The 21,517-nt window shown below is 42.8% G+C and overlaps 1 long non-coding RNA gene across 1 annotated transcript in view; it reads left to right on the top strand.

The window, feature by feature from the left end:
* LOC114590675 (uncharacterized) overlaps positions 1 to 21,517 on the top strand; it is a 136,022-nt gene that overhangs the window by 7,384 nt on the left and 107,121 nt on the right. The window contains exon 2 of the long non-coding RNA XR_013391839.1: positions 21,257 to 21,322. This is a non-coding gene — a long non-coding RNA (uncharacterized LOC114590675). The remainder of the gene's footprint in view (positions 1 to 21,256; positions 21,323 to 21,517) is intronic.

Genomic DNA, 21,517 nt, shown 5'->3' with positions numbered 1-21,517 from the left:
AAGAATTATATTTATACAGCAGTGCTAAAATGTGTTGCTAATGTAGACCCGATATGTATATAATACCTTTATTGAAGCTTACTTTTATAAATGACAGAGGAATGAAATAAGTGGCAGGTTAAGGTAAGGAAATTGTGTGGAATTGCCTAACGTTTAAGCATAGTTCACTTGGCTGACATTGAATGGCTGGGGCATACTGACAACCAGTGGTGTAGCGTGGGTTGCCAGTGCCCGGGGCCACATGGGGTGTGGGGCTGTGAGGGAGGAAAATAGATAATGTACACACGGGCATTGTAAGGTTACCTTAGTGTTTCATGGTATTTATGCATCACCCTTCCTCCGACGGAGCTTAAGGTGATCTATAGCAAGGGGTGAAGAATGGAATTACATCCATTGGTTAAAGCAAATTCTCCAGGTTCTTTGGTGCATTTCCCCCCTTGCCATGATACCTGACACCCCTTATCTGAGTGTGTGTCTGGGACCTTTTCTGTACAAATCATCTTCCCTGCTCCTGAATTTGGCTCTACTCTGTTGGAAGGTCATTCTTAGTAAGTGAAGGTTGATGGTGAACATACCCATCTGCCTTTGGCAGTCAGCTTGCAAGATGGGTGCCTATCTCAGTTATCTCTTTCATATATATTATTCATTATGAACTGATTAGCCAAGTCCCACAATTGCAAAGCTTGTATTCTTCCTATGTACTAACATTTGAATGAATGAGCAGTCAAGTAGAAAATGAATTTATTAGTGTCTGATTGTATTACCAAATTCTTGTACAGGCAAACAGGGAGCAGTCTTTAGTGCAGGAGGAGAGGAGGGGGAAAAAGTATTTCCAGAAATTATGCTAACTGCCAAATAAACGGTGTATCTCAATACCAGTTGGGTACCTCTTTTATTCAGTATGAAGGGAAATGTAGGGGTTTTTCTGTATTTATTTATCTGCTATATTATTTATATAAGGCTGTCCAGTAACATTGTTCTGTGTCTGACTTACAAACATAAAATAAAAATTGCAGTTAAAATGCAATATTCTTAAACAACCTGCAGCAGGAAAATATCTATAGAGAGAAGAAAGCATCTTAAAACATAAATAGCATGTCCAGTCAAAGGCGACTGTGGGGTGCAGTGCTTATCTTGCTTCAGACCAAAGGAGGTGGCATTTGTCCACAGACAGCTTTCAGGGTTATGTAAACAGTAGGCCATGTAAACAGTAGCTGACCATAACTAGGGACTAGACAAGTGCCTCTGGGCAGGCCATTCCACAACCAGGGTATCCAACCAAGAATGCCCTCACCTTGGTTGCACCTACCTTGCTTCACTTGTTAAGGCTTAAGCCTTAAGTATATGCAGAAGACAGTCTTTCAGACATCTTGATCCCAAGCCCCTTAGTATCATGACCCTGAATTCAGGAGAAGCAGGAATCCTGACACAGTTGGAGGCTGAGAGGCCAGCTCAAGGACTCCCAGGTCCTGAATGGGGTAACTGTGCCCCTGAACTTCACAGCCTGGGAGTCATTTTGGACTCACAGCTGTCCCTGGAGGCACAGGTCAATTCTGTGTCCAGGGCAGCAGTCTACGAGCTCCATTTGGTACGCAGGCTGAGACCCTACCTGCCCGCGGACTGTCTTGCCAGAGTGGTGTATGCTCTAGCTATCTCCTGCTTGGACTACTGCAATGCGCTCTACGTGGGGCTACCTTTGAAGGTGACCCAGAAACTACAACTAATCCAGAATGCAGCAGCTAGACTGGTGACTGGAAGTGGCCGCTGAGACCACATAACACTGGTCCTGAAAGACCTACATTGGCTCCCAGTACGTTTCCGAGCACAATTCAAAGTGTTGGTGCTGACCTTTAAAGCCCTAAACGGCCTCGGCCCAGTATACCTGTAAGAGTGTCTCCACCCCCATTGTTCAGCCCGGACACTGAGGTCTAGCTCTGAGGGCCTTCTGGAGGTTCCTTTACTGCGAGAAGCAAAGTTACAGGGAACCAGGCAGAGGGCCTTCTTGGTAGTGGCACTGACTCTGTGGAACGCCCTCGCATCAGATGTCAAGGAAATAAACAACTATCTGACTTTTAGAAGACATCTGAAGGCAGCCCTGTTTAGGGAAGTTTTTAATGTTTGATGTTTTATTGTATTTTAAATATTTTGTTGGAAGCTGCCCAGAGTGGCTGGGGAAACCCAGCCAGATGGACGGGGTATAAATAATAAATTATTATTATGATTCATCTACTAGGATTACTGATTAGTTTTTGCCTTTGACACTGCTTAAAGGTGCTAGAGAATTTGGTTGCCACTTACAAACTGTAAGATAAAAGAGTACTTGAAGAAAATGGAAGGGAAATTACCAATGACTCTGTTTCAATGGGGAATGACTTTTTTTGATTATGTGTGGGTTTGTCCCACCCCATGACTGGAATTTGCCTTAGCCAATAAGACAATATGGCTCTTCTTCTGTTCTTAATGTGGCCCTCAACTTCAAAAACATTCCCCATCCATGTGTTGAAGACTTGAAAACACATACACACACACACACGAAAAGAAATTGACAACCCATTGCTATCATTGTAATGATACAATGACCGTTTACAACAAAAATGCAATTTTTTCTTTAATGGTGATGATATGATGGGGAAAGGGGTAAGCAGATTCAGTTTAGTGCCCTCTTTTCTTCATAGAGTTTAAGAAAGGCTCTCCTTTAATACAAGACAGCTAGAACAGAACATTTTGTCTTGCCCACCCAGATTTCCCAAGAACAGTAGATAAGATTCATTGGGAGAATTCCCAGTCCATTAAACTAGATAGGATTGTTCAGATGAAAAGCTTTTTGTTAAGCTTTAAGCATCACATTTTAAATAAGCCTTAAGAAGAAGAAATAGGGAGTTTGAAAGGGACCTGGCCAGCCACTTGAATTCATTTCTTTCCCACTTGTGTTTCATGCATCTGATGAAGAAGGTGGTTTATGAAAGCTCAAAACACAATAAACCAGTTAGCTTCTAAAGTGCCGAGGAGGAGGAGAAAGACTCTCAAAGAGCTGAAGAGCTGGTTTTCTTTGTTAGCTTTCATTTGCTTGGCACTTGGGGTAGCTTTGAAGTGTAGCTCATCTTACATCTCTAGTTCCTCATTGTGCAAGAGGTATTAAGTCAAATTCTACCTCTTACCCGTGTGTATGCTACTTTTGCTGCACACGCCTTTCATGGTTTCTTTTTTCAGACATAAAGATTTTGAAAGACACAATTATCCCTTCAAATAGCTAGAATTGTTTTTTGTTGTATTCTTACTACATAATTGCATGACCCTGGCCACGTATAAGCTGTTGGTGTACAGTTGGTTTTCTCATGTCACCATACAGAGGGCAGAGTCCATGCAGAATGGTAGGCTTCAACCTTATTCCCACATGTTTCAGAGATCTTTTTCATCTCTAGGCACAGAATCAGCTGCTTGTCATGACCCCCATCTTTAATAAACTGGGAATAGCAAAGAGGCTAGCGGCATTTTTCACCCTGAAGATTCTCTTGGGCCACATCTATCCATTTGTCTATCTAATGTCAGTTTTGCTTGAATCTGGCACTGTTAATTAGATCTCTGTGAAATTCTGGCATTTGAAAATTTTTAATCCTCACCCTGCATTTCTGGTATGTCATCTGTTTTTATAGATGAAGATGCCCCAGTCATTTGCATTGAACTTAGCAGGGTTTGCCTTAGGGCTGCATTGGGCCTGATATGGATTTTGCTCCTTATGACTGAAATCCTTCAATTAAAAAGCAGGGCCTTTAGTTCTACTCGAAAATTATGGCAATCAGCCCCCTAATTACTGACTCTATTTTTTCCCCCAAAAAAATTGTGGAATCTGGCCTAAAAGCTAAAGTAATGGATCAAATCATTATTTATTTATTTTGGTTGATTTGCACGCCTAATTCTCACATGGACACCCTTCATCCGTAATGCTAAGCTACAAACTGAAGGAGCCTGCATGAAGCGCTGGGACTCATGTGACCACCAACCCTCCAGCAGGAAAATGATTTAATCAGAGTAGCTGAATCCAGACCATCCAAGTGTCCCTATTTTCCAGGGACGTCGTGGTTTCAGATTTGATCCCGGAATGTCCCACTTTCCTTAGGATGTCCCTATTTTCATTGGAGAGATGTTGGAGGGTATGGAGTTATCCGACCCCCGAGCTGTCTGAAGGCAATCTTGTATGGGGAAGTTTTTTAAAAAAATGTTTAATGTTTTATTGTGTTTTTGTATATGTTGGAGGCTGCCTAGAGTGACTGGGGCAACCCAGTAAGAAGTGTGGGGTATAAATAGTAAAAGTATCATTATGGAATGGGATGGCCCTATTTTCATCAGAGAAATATTGGAGGGTATGTGAATCTTCCATGATTCTTGACTTGTTGTTACATGCAAACCAGGAATCACAATGTCAAAGAACCTCTGGTTCGTAAAACGAGCCTGCTTCATAACCCATAGTTTGGAGTTGGCTTGCTTTGGAACTGACCAGGGTTTGTCGTTTAAACCATAATCCCTGGTATGTGTGTGCTGCAACCCCCACTGCCCCAACTCAACTAGGAGAATAAATTTATTGCATGAGATTTTCACTTTTCCAGTCACCTCATATTCCCTCTCTCGGCCTCAACATTAATCCATTCTGACAACCCACCCCTGTGAGGCAAATACTCTTGTCCACGCTTTATCTCCCAGGGTGTCTCGCTTCCTCCCATCTGTAAAGTGATTTCCCTGAGGTTGCATATTGCAGCGTCAAATGGCATCTGGGCGACCTGCCTCTACTAAACACTCCCTTCACAGTGGAATGTCAGCGGCTTTCTGTCAGGGCCTCTTTCTCTTGCCCCAGGAGATGTGTATGCAAAAGCAGGGTGGGATGCTGTGAACGGTCCTTTCAAATTATCTTCCGTGCACCTTTTCATCTCTGAATCACTGGCTGTGAATAACCCTTGTAGGCACGTTCTTTCACTTGGAGTGGGGAAATAAATATATATATTCATATATATATATATGAAAGCCATCCTTTAATTTTTCAAAGCTAGTGATGTTTTGTCAGTAGCAATCTGATATCTTATGACAGGAAGCATTTTCAAATGTTGCTGGGAATCATTTTCAAATGTTGTTGGTCCTCTTTGCTCCCTCTCTTTCTAATCAATCTGTTCATAGATATAAAAAAATAACTTTCGGTTTTGCATAAGGAAAGCAGCCATTACTCTTTTGTTGTGGATGACCCAACAGACATGTTGGCTGCCTGAAGAGGAACCCAAGTGGTGTTGTTCCTTCCCACGCTGTAGAACCAACACTCCAGAATACTTGCTGCACCATTCAGATGCTAATTCTTGCCTTCATCTATTTCCTCACCTCCTTCAGGTTCCTGAAGTTGCTTCACCCTGCTGCATGGCAGCACTGGCCCGGGTAACCTGGACAGCTTCACCTAATAGGAACTGTTATGTACTAAGCTTGGATCCCAGAACAATAGGCAGGTCGGATCCTAGAATGCTGCAACCTGATTGGCCTGCAGGAGCAGCCCAGTCAGACCCCAGGAGGAAGTTAATCAGCCTATTAGGCAGGTAGGATACTAGGATGCAACAACTGATTGGCCTGCAGCAGCAGCCCAATCAGGCTCCAGGAGGGAAACATAATCAACCAATCAGACGCTACTCATTGTGTAAATAATGTATACAGTGGTCCCCCAGGTTAAGTACTTAATTCGTTCCGGAGGTCCGTACATAACCTGAAACTGTTCTTAACCTGAAGCACCACTTTAGCTAATGGGGCCTCCTGCTGCCGCCGCGCCGCCGGAGCACGATTTCTGTTCTCATCCTGAAGCAAAGTTCGTAACTCGAGGTACTATTTCTGGGTTAGCGGAGTCTGTAACCTGAAGCGTCTGTAACCTGAAACATATGTAACCCGAGGTACCACTGTATAAAGCCTGAGGTTCAGGGGAAAAATTCAATCACTGTTCCTATGAGCTGAAAGAGCATGACATTACTACTCGACTCTGAGTATATTTCAGGAACATAGGTGGCTGCCTTATACTGAGTCAGACCATTGCTCCATTTAGCCCAGTACTGTTTTTGCAGACTGGCAGGAGCTCTCTAGGGTTCTCTCCCAGCCCTGCCTGGAAATGCTATGGTGGCGGCAGGGGGATTGAACCAGGGACTATCTGCATGCAAAGCCGATGCTCCCCTACTGAGCTTCGGCACTTTTTCGTTGTTGCCAAGATAGCACATTTCCCCAATGCTCAAATATTGCATTGGTCGCACAACGCAATTCTCTCAGGAGATTCTGCCACCATTTCTTAGAATTTGACATGGTTTCTGGCAGCACAAATGTCATGGGCACCCACTGAATAATTCTCATGATGTGACAAGTAGCACGCATACACACCCTCCTGCCTCTGCCACATTTTTCTTTCTTTCTTTTTTTACGGGGTGGCCAGTCCCATGATATACATAGCTTCATCAACACATTACTCAACCAGCTTTTGTTTTGTTTTGTTTTGTTTTGTTTTGTTTTATTAAAGAGAGTCAGAAGCAGTTCTGCATATAGGCACTTCAGCAAAAGGAGACAGAAACATCAGTATGGAGAGGGGCACAGATCTATATATTCAACCAGAATTCCACATATGTATGTTCCCAGCCTGGGTTCACTCATCCATGCTATATAAGCACAGCGATAGTCAGCTATAGAAAATGCAGGCTGTTAATCAGTCCATGACCTACGTAAAGTAACTACTTTTATGAAAGATGTTCTTCCTGTGCTTTCGATTCAGTATAACAACGATCATTCACTACTCTTGGCACTCCAGAGCCAAGATTCCTGCTCCAAGACTGGTATATGTGACTTCTGATTATCCCTCCTAATTGCTTTATATATATACACAAAAAATGATAAAAGTTCAGATCCCCAAATAAATCCACAAGACAACTCCCATTCTTGTACTCTCCTCCCCCAGGTCAGGCCTGACCCCGTGGGTGGAGCTACAGCCAGGCACTAGCGCCACAGCCAAGGTGCAGCTCCTTCTTGCTTGGCCCAGGCTTCAATGAAGGAGCCTGTTTGTGCCCCCTCACAAAGTTGCACCCAGGGCCACGGATCCCATGGACCCTTCCACCTCTGTATATTATCTCTGCAAGCATGTGGACCAGCTAAACTCTATATTAAGTAACCCAAAGCTGTTCATGGATGCCCAGCAAGTCACTTTGTTGGTTGAGTAAGGCGTGATGTTACTCCATGCCAAAAGCCAGGGTGAAAAGTCTAATGTTGAGAGGGAAACCTCCAGTAGAAGATCATCCACCAGGACAAGAATCCAGTCTGTAACTAAGCAGAATTCAGTCGAAAAATGATTTGCCACCCATCATGCACGGAATATTCCAAACTTTCACAACAGTGAATAAGAGTTCAAGATAGGCATGTTCCTACATATCTCACACACCACCCAGAGTAAAGACTTATACAACAAAAATAAAGCAAGCAAATTTGACAAAATGCTAGTGATTTTGGCTTGGACATACTCCAAATGCAAAGTCCACGTTGTGTCAGATGAAATCCTCTGGCAAACAGGTCACCATGGGCTACTAATAATTCTGACACCTTGAGGTTTGAATTTCCTGCAGAACACTATCACTGCTGCAGCATAGATCTTTAAATGGCCACTGTGTTCTCAAATGTCACACATTCCAAGCATCTTTCCAACTTTCTTAAGGCCTTCAACTTCTCCAAACTTTCATGGAACAGGCCCTCTATGAATGACAGCATTGACCATCATATTGACAGCTAAGGCCAGCCTCTCATTATGATCAGGGCATCCTGAAGTAGCCAGTGCAAGCCTTCAGAAAGTCCTGGAAACCAAATGAATACACAGGTATCGCAGGAAAGACCATTGTAACTACTACTCTAGGTATAGACAGGTGAATCTTTCAATTTTGGTTTCTCTATTTTTTATTGTTTCCAATCTTAAATTCAGTTCTCTACATTTTTGCATCAGTTTCTGATTGTTTTAAAAGGCAGTTCTCCTTAAAAAAAAATTCCCAGAATTTCAGTGCCTATTTCTCATAATATACACATTGTATGGATTTTTGCCAAATATGCATGGTTTTGTAAGCAATTCACTCTAGTGCAATGCATTTTTTTTTTTACTAACACATGCATTTTAGAACATTTGCCCCAAATGCATATATTTATGTGAAGAATTGTATATGAAATTCAGAGTACTGTGGTGTGAATTTCCCCACAAAACCTGCATTTCATTTTGCATGCAATCTTTTGGGAACTGTGAATTAAGCACGTTTACATTAAAATGTGAACCAAACTGAATTTCCCCCTTCTCCTGTGGAGGCTTTGAGCTGTAAACAGAACCAGCTCATCTGATGGGACAGAGTCACATCACGAGCTTCCTGGCAGGTGCAATTTAGCAGGAGGGAGAGGCACCAGGGAGGCCGGCACTGTGCACTGGTAGAGCCAATCTAGCACTCCTGCTTGTGTTCCCACACTGCACTGATATACCCACTGCCTCATCCCTCCCTCCTGGTAACCAAAAGTGACACACCTGCTGGGAAGCAAGTGTTGTGGCTACACACACACACACACACACACACACACACTAAAACCGCTTCTGGTTGTCAATATCTTCATCTGGAAGGATTATAGCACTCCTTCCTCCATCTTATCCACACCATTGCAGAACACCAAATCCAGTATGTGATCATTTCTGCTACCTTTGTTGGACTTGTAATACACTGGAATAGCCAAATATCTGCATATCCATCTCCAAAGTGCATCCAAGGGTCAAAGAGGTGCTGCCTGAGGGCACTAAAGTTATGTCCTTACTCTGCTTATTAGAGCACCTATTGAGAAGGATGAATATCTGTAACAACAGCAACTCGCAGGAAGCAGCTGCTGTTAAAAGGGCAAACAGGGGAGAATGTGTGGATAAGGATTAAGAGTAACCCAAGGTCAATTCAGATCTGTCAGGCAGGGGTGAGTAAGGAAAAAAAGACATAATATCACTTCCCTTTCTAGCTGCCTGCTCGTTTTTATTGTCTTATGAAAGGATGACAGGGTTGCACGAACAACTCGTTTTAAAGCAAAGTTCATCTTTGTCCTCTGTGCATGTGGTGTGCACACATGCCTGTGTTTTCATACCATCTCTCCCCCTTCCTGCTGCCTGATATTCTTTATTGTCTTGCTCAGGTAGATCATTCATTGCTATAAATTTTCTTATCTCCAGTGCTTTTCCAATTACGGATAACAACAGAAAAGCAGTCATTGGTTTCTAAAAGGTCATCAAGATATAGGACCCGATTGGGAAGTGAATGACTTATGGAGTTGGCTTGTGTAAATCTGGGGAAGTTTTATGCACAAATCAGGCACAAAATGTAAGGGGGATTCATTTTTTCTTTTCTTTTAAAAATGAGATTTGCATGCGTTTTGGTTAGAAGAAACCAGGGCAGCTGTGATCATTTCCCACCTTTCCATGGGCTTGTATTTATTAAAAAGAAAATGCCTCTGAAGTCTAGCACCAGGCACTGGCATTTAGGTAAACACCAGCTGCTTGCTCTTCACAAAGTGTGGGTAAAGGCAACACAGAATTCCCACTCCCCTCTAGCCTTGCTCATCCATTGACCTAGAAATGACCCCATCCATGGATGAGAAGCTAGTTCAGTCCCTTCCACCTCAGCACACACTTTGCCAGCCATCCCCTTAGCTGTGGACACTTGGTGGCAGATGCTGTGAGCTATAGGGCTCTCCCCTCCATTTTCCATGTGAGCAGATATGACACTTTTGCTGACTTTGCCTCCCACAAAGGCTAAATGAAGTTTCCTGGAAAACTTCACTGTAGGGATGATGCCATGCCTATTCTTAAATAGGGATGAAGCCTATTTACCTTCCTCAGTTATTCCCCACTGAAAGGTGTAGTTCATTTCAGTCAAAAAATACTTCACAGGCAGTTGTTGGCGTAACATGATGCCAACCTTCCATTTTCTTAACAGCAACATACAGTCCTTTGGATGATTGCCTTGTGAATGGGAATGGTCATCTTGAGCAAACAAACTCACCACAGATGTGTCCGCATGTTCAGTTAATTTGAGGACCAGTTCAGTGTTCACTGCACATACTGTCCTTAGTCCACTTTGTCAGTCTTGGGACTGTGCAGAATGGTTGGCCTCAAAATGTCTGCATCTTCCTGTATTGTCCTATTCACTCATTACAGCTGGCTGCAGAGAGGCGCTCTTTGTTGTTCCACATTTCAGAGGAGCACTTTTGTTGGTAACCCTGAAGAGGACCTTCTCTGCCGTGACAGCATCTGCCCATTCAGCTAAGACTTGTGCTTCCTGTGATGTATCAAAAGCTGATTAAGCCAGGACTAACCTCCTGTGTGAGGTGATAACCTGGATGATGGACCATTAAGACAGCAAAGGATCATAGGAACTGGGAATGAGACTCCAGTTGAGTAGGGCTCATCCATCCCTCTGCAGTTAGAGAGCTTACAGTACAGAGGGGTAAGCAATAAAAACAATGTAGACTGGAAGCTTAGAGTATGAAGTTAGGAGTGAGGTAACACAGTAAAACAATGGGCTGGAGAGAGAGACATGATGGCTAATGTCTGTTTGAATCCAGGAGGTTGTGTTTGGAGCTGGCAATAAAATGTCACAGCCAAAAAAATTCACAAGCCATGCCATAAGCATAGAAAAGCCAAGGTATCAAAATCAAATGTGCTGAAGGGCCATGTTTTTCATCCATCAGGTGTCTTGCCAAAACTGTCAATTCCACCTGAATTCAACATTTTAATAAGAGCCTAAAACTTGAAGGAGATTAGAAATGGATCTTGCAGCTTTGGCTAGTTATCTATTCTTAAGCAATCTGAAGGAATATAACCAAAATATGTTATGTATTCAAACATGCATTTGTAAGACCTTGTTATGTCAGCCAATAATGGAATAAAGTAATATGGAATGGTCTTTGTCTAATAAGCTCATTGAGGTCCCAGCATAGCGAGGGTTGGCAAATCTTCGTAGTACGCACTGCATCATGGATGCAACACTTTTCTAAGAAAACATATCTAATATATTCAGAAGTCAAGATGAGGTCATGGTCAAGTATGGCTTACTTTGTTTCATGTAAATTATCCTCCCTTCTTTGAAACCTGGGCATGGTCACCCTCATCTCGAAACTCCCCTCCAGCTCTAATATGGTCTCTTTCTTGACAATCAATCATCACCCGTAGCACAAGAGAGGAGAAAGACAAATTCATGGTATTGGCATTTTATTTTTCTACAGGACAAAAAAGCTGGCAATTGAGTGAGTTTTCCTGTTTCCAGATTGACACGGCCTCCAGTAATCTGTTCATCCAAGCATTTATCACTTCTGTGTATTATGAAGTAGGGAGCAGGTGTATGACCTGCAATGACAAAAATGTGGCATATAGAGAGCAAGGGTGGGGAGGAAATAGATAAGATGTCATTTTTCAGCACAATTCCTCTTGCCTTAATGTTCTCCTCAATTATGAGAGACAATCATAGCCGGCAGTCCACTGATGTTTTATGGTGTCAGTAGGGTTTAAGGTTTTAGCAAAGATGGAATTAAATGTACATTTTGGATACTGTATATTATGGGGCATTTATAGGACAGGGTGGTGGTGGTGGGTGGCTTGTTTGTTTACTCAAGGGGAAAAAAGATAAATGGGTTTTGCTATTCAAGGAAATGAAGGTGCCATGCTCTTGAACTTGGCCTCCACACAGGGCAGCAGCTTGCTCCAATAATGACTTTGGCTAGGATTGGAGAGTCTGGGTATTCTCTTCAGAGAAAATTATCCTGCAATGCCTATACTGTTGAATTGAGGTGTGCTTTCACTTATCCATCTCTGGTTGTATTCCTTAGTGAGGTAGCCTGCAGACAGGGCTCCACAAATTTTGACTGGCTTGGGGGGGGGGAAGCCAAAACTTGTGGTCACCAGCACCTCACCCTTCCCCTTGTCTCTGACGTCTGACCTTGTGTTATGCCTCTATATGAGGCTAGGGACAATGCCCATGTCTCCCTGCAAGGTTCTAGTTTGGAGTTGGAGAGGGGGTTGAGGGTTGTTTCCACAGGTGATCTGAACTTCAGAAGCCCACAGAGCAACTATATCTTGGAGCTGGGCAGGAAGGCTAAGGGTCCCCTCTCCATGCTCAGCAGAGAGGGATGGAACACTTGCTATGACAAATATTGTAAGCAGAATTGTGGGTTTGTGCTCGTTGACCTTGGTGTGACTTCTGAGAAAGCTTTCATAGGACCAGCCCTTTTCAAATATTGTCCTTCTGCCAGGTAAACGGTGATTTGTCTCTCCAGTAAGCAAAACAGTTGAGGTTTTTTTGTGGGGGGAGGTTGGCTGTGCTAATGGGCAGCTCCTTCGTTAGGCCTCTCAGCAGCTCCTCTATCACTTATGCCATTTTAAAATCTGACATATAGAAGAGCCCCCCTCTAACTTATCTCAGACTACAGGTCTATTCTTGGGAAATAAAGCAAACCCACCCCCCTGCCCACATCATTTGCGCCAGGACTGGAGGATCACTGCAGATAGCAAGTGAAACTTTGCTTCTAAAAGAATCAGCAATGGGAAGGAGCATTCCCTTCTTTCTGGAACCACTGTTACCCTCCTGATGCTGGTGAATTTTATATGGCCCTGTAGATCTTATTTTCTGAGAATTTAACTGAGCTGCCACACCCAACTCATGCCAAAGCCTCAGAAGTCAATAGGTATTCAATATTACCAAGGGGTATTGGCATAGAGAGAGCTGATCCCTCCAGTTCCACACAGTATGTCCCCCCCCCCATATTTTTACATGGCTAAGATGCCCCTAAGATGCACAGAAGCAAAATTGACAAAGCTCACCTGTTTCCACTTTTCACATAACAGCATTGTTCTGCCTACAACTATTATCTGCTATTATGCAGAGACAGAGCTGTCTTCAAAGCAACATTCCAGGGGAGCTTTAGCTTTGAATCTGGATTTTTCCCATTTCTCTACATCTGACAAAAGAATTGCTTACAAAATAAAGGATAATTGGGGATTGTGTGTTGTTGTTTTTAAGTTCTTAATTTGAGGTTATTATCTTGAGTCAACAACCTCAAATTTATTTTTTATTGCTGTGAGAAGGAAGAAAAAGAGAGAGCTGAAGTTGTGTGGACAGCATAAATGGATTTTATTTTATTTAATGCATTGTTGATGTTTTATATCAAAACTCTACAAAATCATTAAGTGGGAGGGGGGCTCTGTTTACATAGGCAGGAAATCTTCAGGTCATGAAAGAACATGTAAATGAGGTTACAGAGCTGCATGGGCCAGCCTTCCCTCCCTGCTGTTCTGCCTGGTAGTGGATTCCCTCCTGTCCATGCATTCATCTGGCATGGGAAGGGGCTCTAGTAATGTATACATGTGAGGGGAAACCCTGGCCTAATCATGATAGCCTTTTGGTGTTCTTGCAGGGTCCCTTCTTGCACTGCCTGAATATAGGGCCAGCCTAGTACATTTTGGTACCTGAGACAAAGCACAGAATTGTGCCCCCCCTCCCGCCAGGGAAGAAAAGGTACACCAGGAACAAGGTGGGGAATAAAGAAATATACCAGGATCTGCTGCCCCGCGGCTTCTGCCGTATGGGGCAATTGCCTCACCTTACCTCATGGGTGGGCTGTCCTTGCTGGAATGCTTGGGTGGTGGGCACATGGTAGCTGGGTACATTGGTGCCAAAAAGTGGAGCTAGTCCATGTGGCCCTGTGGCATCCCTCACATGGAGGGTTTGTATGCTTACATTGAGTAGTTAATGCATCTGAAAACCATCTCTTGGGGTACCTGGCAGTAGCAGGCTACCACTTGTTAAGGAAGCGAGAGAAATGGAGTCAGAGCCCCTTGATTATCCAGGGGCTGTTTTCTGCAAGATTGGAACTCCTATCTATCATCTATCTATCTATCTATCTATCTATCTATCTATCTATCTGTCATGTCATAGTCAGGAGAAAACACTAAAGGCTTTCATTATCAATTGAAGTTTGTCCCCATGTTCAAATCATGAGCATGAGCATCAATAGGAACTGTTAATGATTGGTTGAAACATACCTACAAGCAGAAACATTTCCTCTTGATTAACACCAATATTCCAGATTAAGGAGGAATCAAGCACAAATCATGCCGGAGACAGAGGCTCGTCCATGGCAGGGACACACTCCCAGGTTGCACCCATTCTGCCTTTCAGGTTGGCAGACATGGGCTTAAGTGGCACAGTGGGTTGCGGTGAGCTCCCCAGACTCCACTGGAGAACATTGCCAAGATTTTTGCCTCATAAATCCTGGCTTTCCCCTGCCTGAACCTCCCCGCTGGCCACAGAGGGCAGCGAGGAACAACCACCATTGACTTGTGATGTCACATCTTTTGAATTTTCCAGAGTTACCGTACCCGGTGGCCAGTGGTCATCAAAACTTGCATGACACATCAGATTGTAAATAGGGAGGGAAATAGAAAGATCTGTCGTTTGTTTGAGACCACTGATGAACACGATCATGAGTGAGTGTACTCAAAATACTGATAATTTGAACACAAAGGATGATAGTTGTTTAGACAGGCCAATTCTAATTACCGTACAGGCAACTTGCTTTATGAAAAAACTGTCACTTCCTTTTGTAAAGTTATTTATTTTTTAGTATAGTTTGAAGGCACCTGAGACCTTGCTGAAGCCAAGCAGGTGTGGATCTGGTTACAGTCTAGATGGGAGACTGCTTGGGAACCCCAAGTATATCACCTTGAATTCCATGATAGAAACAAGGTGGGATCCAAATATAAGAAAATTATAATTATATGTACCTGATACACTTCAAGATGTTGCATGTTGTGAAGCTTGCCCAGATAACACCCTGACTGCAAGCCTCACCTTCCTAGACAGCTATGTAGTCTCAGAATGAAGTCTATGTAGGTCATTAGGTTAATTTTAGCAGCCAGGCTTGAAAATCTTCTCTTTCCAAAAGTGGGTTTCACCTCTCCCATTTTATTCTCCATATCCAGCCTGCCCCATGACCACACCTTGCGTCAGGGATAGCCAATGTGGTTCCCTTCTGATGTTGTTGTACTAGAGTTCCTATTATTCGTCACTGTTTGTCATGGGGTAGGGGCTGATGGGAGTCATAGACTTAACTACAGTCTGCCTCATTGGTTACTACTGCCCTGCATCTGTCTATCTGATGCCTTTGTAGATCTGCATGATCAGAGGTCCACATGGTGCTCCGATAAAAAAGTTATCTACATGACTATATTACACTTGGACGCGGGTGGCGCTGTGGGTAAAAGCCTCAGCGCCTAGGGCTTGCCGATCGAAAGGTCAGCGGTTCGTATCCCCGCGGCGGGGTGCGCTCCCGTTGCTCGGTCCCAGCGCCTGCCAACCTAGCAGTTCGAAAGCACCCCCGGGTGCAAGTAGATAAATAGGGACCGCTTACTGGCGGGAAGGTAAACGGCGTTTCCGTGTGCTGCGCTGGCTCGCCAGATGCAGCTTTGTCACGCTGGCCACGTGACCCGGAAGTGTCTCCGGACAGCGCTGGCCCCCGACCTCTTAAGTAAGATGGGCGCACAACCCTAGAGTCTGTCAAGACTGGCCTGTACGGGCAGGGGTACCTTTACCTTTACCTTTTATATTACACTTGCACAAACAAACAGTTAATACAAAGTCAAGATGAGTTTCTTTCAAATGAAATACTAATTTATGGATGCTTTCTCAGGAACGTTCCAGTGTGTAGCAAGTCTTCTTCATTGGAATGGCAACTTTGTGTTTCAATGGCATTTAATGGCCCTATGATTGTGCCATAAAGGACCAGGATGATAACTCTTGTCTGTTCAGATCAATGTCCAAACCCTCATGCTGAGGGCAGCCCATCAGCAAGCAATTGCCAAGAGGCATCCTTGAGAAGCAATCTCCTCTCTCTTCTCTTTGACAGAGACAATGTCCCTGAGATCTCTTCCCATTAAATCTGTAGCTTTCATATCTCTTGAATCAAATCAAACTTTGAAGGTGGTGATAGTGGGAGTTAAGGATTTTATTTTATCTCTTGTCTGTGGCAAACCTCCCCCAAGAAACCTGAGTCTGAACAATAATTTGAAAGGGACAATATTTAAATTAAAAAGGTGCACAGACTAGATGGATAAGTGTTTCAGTGTGGAAGGAGAGCCGGAGAACCAGGGCAGAGGGGAGAAGAAACGTGCATCTCTTTGAATTGTCAATATCTCAGGGCAAGGTTGCTCCAGACGTAATGAGAATCCCTATGAATTATCTCTCGCCTTTATTGTCTATTGCTACCAAGGAAAGGGGGAGGAGGAGAGCAAACCAACTTTTTTTTTTTAATTTGGACAGACTTAAAGAAGTGGCATCAAATTTGAAGGGCACCCTATCAATCTGTTGTCCTAGCTGCATGAAATTGTATTTCCCTGCCACTTCATATCTTATTTGCAGCAGCTGGGCTGTAAGTCATTGGTGATAACATTCTTTATTATGCAGCCGTGTTTATGAACTGTGCCTGGAAAGAGATGATAGAAATATGCAGCAATATGCAAAGGGTAAAGGGGGGGGGGGAGAAATGGAAGGGGAGGAGGGGAAATAAATGCTAGTTGCTAAGGCAACCAGGGGGCTATTTTGGGCATCAAATTTTTGCAAATGATGAAAAGCATTTTTATACAGTGGTTGGTCTTGCCATGAGGAGAAAGGGTGGAGGGTACACAGTGAACTGTGAGATAATATTTGAAAAGGCTGCAGTTTATTTTATTTTGCTATGTTTAAATTTTAGCTATATCAGATCCTGCGTCGTCGTCGCCCCCCCCCCCCAGCTTCAAAAATGACTTAGGAAAGGAAGTTGATGCATGCTGATTTGGTATGAATTGTGGCTGTTTTAACTAACACACACAAACACCATCCAAAAATTGTACCATCTTTCCATAGTTTCTTTCTTTCTTTCTCTTATTATCTCAACTTCTTGCTAAATTTTAAAACAAGGCACCTTTCGTAAGACTCACAATAGATGTGACTTGCTGTACAATATCCTCCTGCAAGCTGAACTCCCAGAAATACTCAGTGTGCCTCATAAAGCAATATTAGCCTGATTTCTTGAGCTGATTCCCCACCCCCTCCATCTAGAGTTAAAAAAGCTAATTTAAAGATGACCTTGGGTTTCCCCAGGGTCTCTGGTTTATCAAGGAAGGGAAAAAGTGAGCTGATAGAACCAACTGGGGCTTCATTTATTCAGACATCCCCTCTGGAAACATCTGGGTTAGGGCGTTCTGGGTGGGTTGGCCAAATAAATAAGCTGCTGAGAAGGAATAAGATGCAAAGAAAGAAAAGACTGGGCCAAAAAAGCACCCAGAATTCAGATAAGTAGCATTTCATGACAGAAAATTCCCCTCTTAAAAGCGAGAATAGCTGGCAAGTAGGGGTCTAGAAAAGCAAGAATAGCTGGCAGATGTGGGGTTTAGAGCAGAAATGGCTAACCTGTGCCCTCCCCCTCAGATGTTACTGAACTACAACTCCCATCAGACCTGGCCACAATGGCCAAAGGTCAGTGATGATGGATGCTGTAGTTCAGCAAAATCTGGATGGCCACAAGTTAGCCACCCCTGGTCTAAAGCAAACATCTCCTTTTGGTATGAGCTTTCGTGTGCATGCACACTTCTTCACTCATACCAAGCTCATACCAAGAACTAACTTAGTTGGTCTTTAAGGTGCTACTGCAAGGAGAAGAAGTGTGCATGCACACGAAAGCTCATACCAAGAACTAACTTAGTTGGTCTTTAAGGTGCTACTGGAAGGAATTTTTTTTGTTTTGACTATGGCAGACCAACACGGCTACCCATCTGCAACATCTCCTTTTGGGTTTCACATCAACTAGCTCTTTCTTCCACGCTGACTGATCCTGCTAGTCTGTCTTGACTGCAACAAACTGGAGAGGAGATTGGGACTGGCACTCTGATTCAGAGTTTATATCACTTATATGTGGAAGGTATGAATGAAATGCAGCAGGAGGCACACACAGAAAAAGCGCAACAATCCCAGTAGTGTAGAATGTTTTTTAAAGTCTGTTTGTAGCTAAAAGTGGAAGAGCAACAATTGATTCATACTAACAGTTGCTTGTCTAAAATCAGCTAGAGAGGCCATCCTTTCCCCTATCCATGGTGCTGCTAAGTGTTCCCTTATGGCGCCCAGGATGCTGTTCATATCTTCTCTTACCAGGAAACTGACCCCTCGTCTTCAGAATTTCTGCCTTGGACAATGCCTTTTCTTATCTAGAACTTTGTTCCATTCCTCAGAATTGATCAGAAATTCTTCCAGAGAGATGGGTGGAAATAAAATAAAGTAAATGGTGCCAGTTTTATCCAAAGAGGCTAAAGTTATTTTGGGAGGGCAGTCAGTCTATGAGCTACTTTAAAGCTGCCCAAGTAGAAATCTGGTTTTTAATATAACAATTCCATCAAATCACTTGTCTCACACCCTAGAACTTTTCGTTATGTTCAGTTGTGGACTACAACTCTCCATCAGCCCCAGCCAGCATGGCCAATACCCATGCGGCTGGGTAAGATCATAGCCAAAAACATCTGGAGGGCGCCACATCGGCAACCCCTGATTTACAGGACCTTGAAGGTATTGGTAACATAAAGCTAGTGAAATTTATAGTTTCTTCCTTCTGTATCATTGCACACCTGCATTATTGCTCTAGTAAGCTTGTGCCTTATAATTAAGTAGTGTGCAATACCGACTTCCACTTGTAATAATTGAATCATGGTAGTTTTGTGAATAATTATAAAAGTGAATTGTTGAGGCCAACAAGCTCCTGTTGAGATAATATGGCTTGTTTTCTGAAATTAACCTAAGGATCACATACTGGGGGGAGGGATATAAAATGTTATCAAATCAGATTGAGGAAGGCCTGCTATACCTCAGCTAACTAGAGTAATTTTCTTTCCAAACAAACGGCACAACCCAGTCAAAATAAAGCACATTTAAATCCCATTGATTTCAGTGGAGTAGAGATGACATGAAGGCTGGCAACTTTAACCCCAGCATGTGATAATCCCTTGCAGACATCCACAGTGCCTGAAAACAATCAGTGATGTGTATCCACAGCAATGAACAGAGAAGTAATGACCGCTGGGAGGAGTGCAGAAACAAGAAACGCCATTGTATATCTGCATCAGCACAACTAGACACTTTGATCTGCCCCAGCTGCAACAAAACATGTATCTCTCATATCAGTCTCTACAGCCACAGCAGGCACTGTAATTCTCTAACGGTTTGACTTCACCCCCAAGACGCACTGTTCCGTTGTCTTCTAGGACAGATAAATGCCAACCAACCAGAGAGGACCACATGTTTAACCCATCCAATGAGATAAAGAAAGATCTCACATCTTGAAGGGAATTAAGCAGCTTTAAACTCTGGGTTCATGCACTAAAGCAAAATGACATATGATTAGCAAGTTTCCACCACTGATACACTGGGTTGAAGGTCAACGAAATAGCTCATATATCTATATTTTCCACATATTCTTATACACATTCTTAGCAGTCATGAGTTATCCAATGGAATGAGAGCCACAAATAAACTAAAATCACCTAAAGAATGGTAGAAAACTACAATTGACATTCATGACTTTTAGGCATTACTGAAGGATGAGATTAATTCTTAGCATTAATATGTCAGTGTTTCAGCAATACTTACAGCAAACATGTAAGGCAGAGATAGAGAACCAGATGTTGTTGGACTACTCCCTGCCATTTGGCCATGCAGGCTGGGGCTGGTGGGTATTGGCTATTTTCAATTATTTGTCTTTCTATTTTCCTGCAAGGGACTGGTTTGGATGCTTGAAAGTCCTTCATGTCGGACAGCCCTGTGGAAAATACCATATAGAGATAGAAAAGTCTGATCCACAGTGTATGTTTATTCAAAAATGCGTGTTTACTTAGAAACATCACATTGTGTTCAGCCGGGGGCTTTATTCCCTAATAAGATAGCAGCCCTGATATGGTGTTTAGTTGACTAAGACCAAGGAGAACTAGGTTTGACTTCCTGCTCACTCAGCCATGAGTCTCGCTGAGTGAATTGTGACTAGTCATACACATTGTCAGCCTAAACTGGGTTTTTTATTTATTTATATTTATTTATGAAATATTTGTTTCCTGCCTTTCCTAAAAGTTAACAGCAGCTGACAGTAATCTATAAATCATAGAATAATAGAATCTTAGAGTTGGAAGGGACCCAAGGGTCATCTAGTCTAACCCCCTGCAATGCAGGAATCTCAGCTAAAGCATCCATACAACCACACATCAGTAAGTGTCCAAATAAAAACAATAAATACAAAGGCAACACAAATATACCCTGTGGTTGTGAGGATACAGTGAGATAATCCCCATATATTCTATGCCATCTTAAATTCCTTGAAGAAAGGAAAGGATAAACATAGCAACACAATACATATATTGTATCTAACTCAGTGAATCTGTGGTTATAGATGCCCTGGAAAATGTATTACTAAGTTCATGGCAAACACCACCAAAAAGTGGTACCTTTAGCTGTGAATATGCCGGGTCAGACTTCACTTTCTCTGTGTTTGGCTGTGCCCACGATGCTGGCCTTGAGTGCTGCTGTAGTGCTGTTAGCTGTGCAAGCAATGTTATGATGATAACTAGGGATGGAAAACAAGTATAGATATGCAACTTTAGTGAACCCAAAGCAAAAAGTACCTACATGTGCCTGTCCAGAAAGGTTGCACTTATACATGGAAGTCTATACCTTCTGATGTTGAATCCAAGTGATCCAAGAACCACACAGAAATGCAGAAATAACTTAGTCACATAAAGATACCCATTGTATGTGGGTGACAAACTCTCATTGCAGCCCTTGGACTGCAAAAGCTTAGTCTCTTCTTTCCTGTGGATTGCTGATATGATGAATTGAATTCTTTCAGGACTTCTAAATGGTAACCATAATTTTAATCATACAGAATAATTCATTTCACAACTGTTTTCAATATATTTCTTTGTAGAAACTAGCCATACCTGATTAAAAAACAGGATGTAAGTATTGTACAGCTTATTGGCACTGAATGGTGATTGGTCTATCGAAATATAGCAGTTCTTTAACTGTTATCAAATGCCCTCAAATAACAGGCACTTATCTGGATATCACACAACCACAGCTCAATTACCTGCATTTTTAATAGTTGACAACAATATGAAGGCACTCTTTCTTCTTCCTAGGACATGGAAACAGCTACATGTGAATATAAAACCAAAGAAAACGAGGATCTCTATGAGAACAGAAAGGTCAGTCTCTGAAATTTGCTTCACATGCTTTCACTGTTGCATCATTGTATTTAAAAAACTCAACCCCCTTTTTCTTGTATATACCGGTACATTACATGGTGCATAAAGTAACAGGCAGCCCCACAGGAATGGTCAAGATGTCTCTGAGATAAAAATATATATGCTTTTGATCTTTTTATTGGGGTGGGGATTTCC

The sequence above is a fragment of the Podarcis muralis genome, chromosome 2 (assembly GCF_964188315.1).
Source record: "Podarcis muralis chromosome 2, rPodMur119.hap1.1, whole genome shotgun sequence".
NCBI classification, from domain to species: domain Eukaryota; kingdom Metazoa; phylum Chordata; class Lepidosauria; order Squamata; family Lacertidae; genus Podarcis; species Podarcis muralis.
The sequence above is the reverse complement of the archived record's forward strand: the minus strand, read 5'-3'. Positions and strand labels throughout refer to the sequence as shown.